We start from the raw sequence: 7,230 nt of genomic DNA, 5'->3' as shown, positions 1-7,230 counted from the left end.
TGGTGGGGGAAAGAGAGAAAAATGAGCCTATTTGTTATCCTTTGTCTCAGAAAAACCTTATCACCACTCTTGAACACGACACTTTTCATTCACATGGGTTGGGAAATCCTTTGCCTAATAGTTGATCAAACCACATTGAAAGTCTTCAGCCGGTTTCCGGGGATTAACTTTGGTCAATTGTCACCAAGCCATCTGTTGTGTCGTTATGTGTTCAAGAGGTCACTGCAAATAAACCATTCATCTGCAAAATACCTGTCATCCATCTCAACCATCCCTGAGTCAGTCCTTACAGCTACATTTCTTCAACTTGATCTATGATTTCGTGTTGTGGGCTTGCCTACGACGGATCGCTTTCTATCGACATCAGCATAGTATCTAGAAAGATGATCTAGAAATTGTCAGTACCTTGAAATCTGCATGCATCAATGGCAGGTTTCTCGCCTTTGACGACAGTTTACATCATTGACTTTCGATCGAAGGATTCCGTGACATGTTCAACATCAACACATTCATTCACATCTCATGGATTGTACTGGGTACTTTGAGAACCATTGACATCACTGGTGGTCTCTCTCACACTTGTTAACAGTTTACATCATTGACTGGTAATCAAGTGGTTTCTACCATGTTCGACATCAACTCATTTATTCGCATGGATAGAATCGTACTATTTCGAGAAGTAGAAATGAAGACCCTGGATCTAGTTTCCGCCATCCAGGCTACGAGGAGTTTTGTATTCATTATATAGTAGACTAATTATAAACAGATGGCTGCGTCCATACTGTGTCTACATGAGTCTATGATTATGATGTACTGCGAAATCATTCTTGTATCAGAGCAGTAGTTAGTTTGTTAGTTAAATCTTTTGATCTGAGTATGGGAATGCCTACCTCAGCGATGATATGATCTCATATATGTATTTTGTGTTGAATATTTGCAGGTTCCAACTGGGCTCTCCACAAGATAATCCTTGAAATGATAAAGTGCTTCACCCTTCCTAGATGATATGAAACCCTAATCTACTACAGGCTTCGCACTTTAGGGGGCAATCTGTTACACTAAAATTTGTCACCATGACTATTTGCAGTCAGTATGGCTCCATCAATAGTCATACTGTCCTCCTTGGCAAGTCTTATACCTCTGCTCCTCATGTCAAACTCCAAAAAAGAGAGAAAGTCTTTAAAAATTCAATATAACTCTGGTTATGCAGTTTCTCTTACCCTTACCTGCATGTACGCACCTCAAGTTCATAATACCTGCGTACTTGTATGCTCTGTCTGTAAAGGGGTGGGTGCGTACTCCTATAAAGGTCAAAAGGCGCAAGTTTTACTTCAAAAAAGTTACTTGTGGTCGATTCTAGAGCATTCTAGAAGATGGTTTGACGTGTATTGAGCGCCTCCAGATGGTTCATGCATCCCAATGAAAGAGGAACTTATCCCATCAAGAGGGGAGCTATCCCATTGAAAGAGGGGCTTATCCCATTGATGGTGGACCTAATTAACTTCCTCCAAAGCATTATAAATACAGGCATTGGGTCAGAGGGAGGGGAGGTTGAAAGCTGAACATTCCTAAGGGTAGATGCTGCTGAAATTAGGACTCCCTTTTAGAGCTTGAGAGGAGAGATTCCAATCCTTTCTTAGCTTCATTTGGAAGTGGGTGAGCTGATCAAAGTAAAGGAGAACTCTTGCTGGACCCTGGGAGGGACCAGCACAACACCAAGGCACTGGTTGTAATGGTTTCTTTTGTTTCCAATTAATGCAATTAAGTTCTTTTTTCTCAACAAGTTGTTATATATAATTTGTTTCATATACTCCTTGGTCTTTATGATGAATATGTTTTATTATATGAGTTATTCAAGTGCTATGTAATCGTTTGCTTGTTAGTGAATGCAGGCTTCAAGGAGAAGGAGCTCATCTGGATCGAAGAGGCTTGGCTGCTACAAACAAGCATTGGACTAAAGGTAAGCCTTAAACACCTGGTTGCTTTTATTTTAAATGCATATTTAGGGAAAGATAGTGCTTGTTTGTTTTGTTTGTCACTAGAAAAGGCTTGCTTTCTAGGGAGGTTGGTTTTGTCTGCAAAATTGACTCTTTCCGCATGACAAGGTGCGGAGATGAAACTCGTGATGTGAAGACTTGACTTGAAATCACTAAAAATGCACTTAAGATGATTAAGCAATCTTTTCCCTTCAATGAACTTCTAGCTAGGAAAGAGTTTGAGAATGCAAATACTTGTAAACACAAATTTTTCTTAACAAACAAATTAAAAGAAGAGCTTTTTTGTCTTTTCCAATGCACTCAAAATGAGACAACTAGTTATTTTCACAAAAATTTCCCTTTTCTTTCGAAACACTAAAATACTACAAAAACAAACTTTTTCCAAAAGAGATTTTTATTTTTTTTTATAAAACACTCAAAACTATGGAAATGACTAATCTTGAGATCTATAAACCATAAAAACCTATTTGAAGTCAAAGCTTACAAGATGTCTTTTTCGAGGATGTTTTACTTAGCTACAAGCAAACTAAGGACTAATTTGTCCAGAATCACAAATCAGTCAAAAAACAACCAATTTTTGTTTTCTTTTCTAAAAGTGAAATCCAAACTTTTAACACAAGCTTTTTCGAAGTTTCGTAAAGAGAAAAAACAAGGTGGATTCCTCAACAAAGGTAGATTTTGCAAATGTTCAGACTCATAAGAAGGCTAGTAAGAACCAAGGTGATTTGAGGTTTCTACAGCTTCTAAGCTCAGAGCTACTACAAGACCAAAATGAAAACCAAACCCAACAATCAAAACTTCTAGGAATTTCACCTAAAACCCTAACACCAATGGAATTAACCTAAGAAAAGCTTTTGACAAGTTATATGCAGGTATGGGCAGGGGATAATAACATCTAAACAAAAACTAAGCTGACTAACAGAGAAAATCTTAGGTTTTCCAAAATTTTGACAAGGTCCGCAGGCCCACAGTTAACACAGGTGCGGTGCCACTTTGTGCTAAAAGCAAAAGTGCAGATAGGTCCGCACTATGTCCCAAGCCGAGGGTGCGGTCCTCTCCCAAAGTTATGAAAAACAAAAAATAATCCTAGATCTACTAAATCTACCCAATTCCACACACAACAAGCCAAAAACAGAAACAAAAACATAGTTTCTCAGGTCAAAGTAAAAACAAGGAAAAAATCAAGTCCCCAGTGGAGTCGCCATTTTGTCACACGGAATGAGTCGATCTTGCGGACAAGATAGACCTTCCTAGAATCTAACGATATCTAGTGACAAGCAAGCCAATCAAAAACTATCTTTCTCTAAATATGCATTTATAAACAAAGGCAAACAAGTGTTTAGGCCTACCTTGGGTCCAATGCAAGTTTGTGGAAGCCTCGCTCCTTTGATCCAAATGAGCTCCCTTGTTGCGAATCTGCAAACACAAACAAGCAAACAAATTAAATAGCACCTGAAAAGCCAATATCATAAAGCATACTTAACATGATGATCAAGGAATTCATGAAACAAATGACATAAGACAATTTGTTGAGAAAAATGAATCTGATTGTATTAATTCAAATCAAAGAAGAACTTTACAACCTGTGCCTTGATGCTGTACAAGCTCCTCCCAGGGTCCAACAAGAAGTCTCCTCTACTTTGACAAGTTTCACTCTCTTCCCAATGAAGCCAAAAAGGTATGTGATCTCTCCTCTCAATCTTAACTAGGAAGTCTCAATTCCACCAGCATTTACCCTAAAAAATGTTCAGCTTCTAACCTCTCTAGCAACCAGCCCAATGCCTTAATTTATAGTGCAATGGAGGGAAGTTACTAGGTCCTCCTTCAAAGGGATAGCTCCTCTCATCAAGGGATTAGCTCCTTCTCTTTTGGGATGCATGAACCACCTAAGAGCGACCAATCCACGTCAACATTCCTTCTAGAATCATCTAGAATTAACCCAAAGTGAGTTTTTTAGAATAAACTTGCACCTTTTTGACTTTCACAGGGGTCCACACCCACTCCTTTAGGGACAGAGCGGGCAGGTCCGCAGTCTTTGTGAACAGGGGGTGCGGGACCGCAGGCAATAGTGAGAGAAAGTGCAGAACCAGAGCTTTGTTGATTTTCAACGTCTTTCTCTCATTTTCAAAGCTTGACTTGGAGGGCTGAGGTCTGAGACTTGCTTAGGAGGATAGTACAAGTGATGATAGACCCATACTGATTGCAAATAATCATGGTGACGATATTTTTGTGTAACAGCAGCCTTAGGAAAAGTTGAGGAGAAACTACCATATGCCATATACTTTGTCAGCAAAAACCTGTCTAAGGCAGAGATGAACTATACTATAACTGAAAAAGAGTTCCTGGCTATAGTCCATTCCCTAAACAAATTTAGACACTACATCACTGGTTATCAAACATTCGTACACACTGATCATGCTACGATTAGATATTTAATGAATAAGCCTGATGTAAATGCTCGTATCATTAGATGGTTACTTTTGTTGCAGCAATTTGATTTGACCATTGTGGACAAGCCAGGAAAGGAAAATGTTGTTGCTGACTTTCTATCTAGATTGGATTTGCCTGTAGGTGGAGAAGGGACAGTGGATGACCAGATGTCAGACGAACACCTGTTTTCTATTTCAGTACTCTCTCCATGGTTTGCTGATATAGAAAATTACTTGGTCTCAACACAGTTCCCTCCACACCTATCCTCAAGAGAGAAGAGCAAAATTGTGAGGAAAAGTGCCCCATTCACTTGGATCGGGGGCAACCTATTCAAACTTGGCCTAGATCAGATCTTAAGGCGTTGTGTTAGGGAGAAGGAAGTTTTTGACATCCTCCTGACCTGTCACAATGGACCCTGTGGAGGTCAATTTGTAGCGAAAAGGACTGCCTTCAAAATTCTACAGGCAGGCTACTATTGGCCCACTCTTCATCAAGATGTTAGAAGATACATCAGCCAATGTGACTGATGTCAAAGGATGGGGAAACTGACTCCAAGGGATGAAATGCCCCTCCAACCTCAAGTGCCCTTCGAGCCATTTGAGAAGTGGGGCATGGATTTTGTGGGTCCTATCAACCCTCCTTCAAAGCAAAGGTCTTACATCATAGTCTACATAGACTACCTGACAAAGTGGATAGAAACCAAGGTAATCAAGGAAGCGACAGAAGGAAAAGTGGCTGAGTTCTTAAGGGAAAATATCTTCTACAAATTTGGCTACCTAAGAGAGCTGGTCACTGATCGAGGAAGTCAGTTCACCTCTAACCTGATTGAAGACCTGCTCGCTCATCACAAGATCAAGCACAGAACTTCCACCCCTTATCATCCACAAGCTAATGGGCAGGTGGAAGTTACTAATAGATCGTTGGAAGAGATTTTGACTAAAGTGGTGAGTAGTATTAGGAAGGATTGGGCAGATCGCTTGGTTGAGGCCACCTGGGCCTACAACACCACTTGGAAAACTACAACAGGTTTCACACCTTATGAGCTGGTCTACGAGAAGAAGGATCTGTTGTCCATAGAATTTGAGTACAACACATTGAGGATGGCAACTCAGCTGGACCTAGATCTCAGCCATGCACAACGAGAAAGATTATTGCAGCTGAATGGATTAGATGAACAGAGAATGCAGGACCTCCTCCACTCAAAAGTAGTTCAACTCCAGAGGAAGATATGGCATGATCGACACCTTAATGAAAAGCAATTCCAGCCAGGAGATTGGGCGTTGCTGTATGATTCCAGATACAAGGATTTCAAAGGGAAACTGAGGACAAGGTGGTTAGGACCATATACAGTGGAGAAATGCAACGACAATGGTTAAGTCCTCATCAGGACCATTGATGAAGAAGCCATCCCCATGCTCATCAATGGGCATCAATTGAAAATCTACAGGAAACACCTTTCGAGGCAGGAGTTCATTAAAACTTTGGAAAAATCAGTGTTGGTAATGGAGCAGGGCCCTGTCTCTACTCCACCCACACCTTGAGCATCAAAAAAAAAGAAAAGAAAAAAAACAGAGAAATGAAATAAAAATATCCCTGGGTGAAAACTTCTTAGAAGCACCTGGGGTAGACAGTGAGGGTGAAAACCTCATGGAGGCACCCTAGCTGTCTCTCTCTCTCAAAAAAAAAGAAAAAGAAAAAGAAAAAAAAACAGGCCTAATCTCTGTGGAATAATTGCAGGTTGCAGGGAATATATTGCAGGTTAGGAAGGTCACGCAAAACAAGGACATGGGTCCACACTAGGCTACAAGACACCCTCACAGACACTTCCTCCATGACCACTCACCTCTCCTAGGATTTGATCACATTCGGGGGAAGATTTCACCTTCTACAGGATGTTCTACCTATTCTATAGGTTGTTTATGTCTTCTACAAGAAACATCCTGTAGAACCTTCGGGCAAGCCAAAATCGATCTGGGAGGGGAATCTGAAGGTTGGAATCTATTTGTTAGGCCTGCAGACACCCCTATTTCCACCCATCACCATATGGCACCCTGTTCCATCTCTTTACACCTCCGTCACCCACCTGGTTATGTGTTCCTGCACAGTCATACAAGAAACCCTGTTTTCCTCAAATTGACATCAAGAATTTTTAGTGACAAGTCAAGTAACAAAGTCTCACTCACCCTGCCTGTCCAAACTCCATCTAGATCCATCGTTCGCAGTATAGACCTACTCTTTTAGCCTGCATCCCAGGAGGAGAAGCAGCTACAGGATATCCTATAGGAATCCTGTAGCAGCTGATTCCTTTGGAAGACATACTCTGGAGGCAGGGACAGCCGAGATCAACAAAGGGAACGTGCAAAAGGCTCCTCTTAGACATGAAAACATCCTCGGCAACCGAAGCCCAGCAGAACCTGTGCATGCAGTGTTGATAACCGAAGGATCGGGTTCCAAAACCCGTGCATACAACATCAACAAATGAAGGAATGGGTTCTAACACCCGTGCATGAGGTAGCAACAAGCGAAGTAGTGGTTCCAAGGCCTGAAGTCTTCATAACGCGTCCATGGCCACATAGGTAAGTGTCTAACCTCATTCATCAATTGCATAAACTATATTTCAAAAACTGCATGACTATGAAAATGGTTCGGATTGGACGGGATCGGTGGCCAGTTAACTGGCCACCCTCAGCCAGTTACAAAGCTTCATGGGATTCGAACAAGCTCAGTTACGTTCAAATTTGCCGCCGAGACATGCAGCCGAGACAAGTGGAGTGTCCAGTTGGGGAAAATTAGCTGGACTGGT

Source organism: Pinus tabuliformis, chromosome 2_1 (assembly GCF_031772625.1).
Source record: "Pinus tabuliformis cultivar Carrire ecotype Pingquan chromosome 2_1, CPIR1, whole genome shotgun sequence".
In the NCBI taxonomy this organism is placed as follows: Eukaryota; Viridiplantae; Streptophyta; class Pinopsida; order Pinales; family Pinaceae; genus Pinus; species Pinus tabuliformis.
This window is presented reverse-complemented; position numbering follows the sequence as displayed.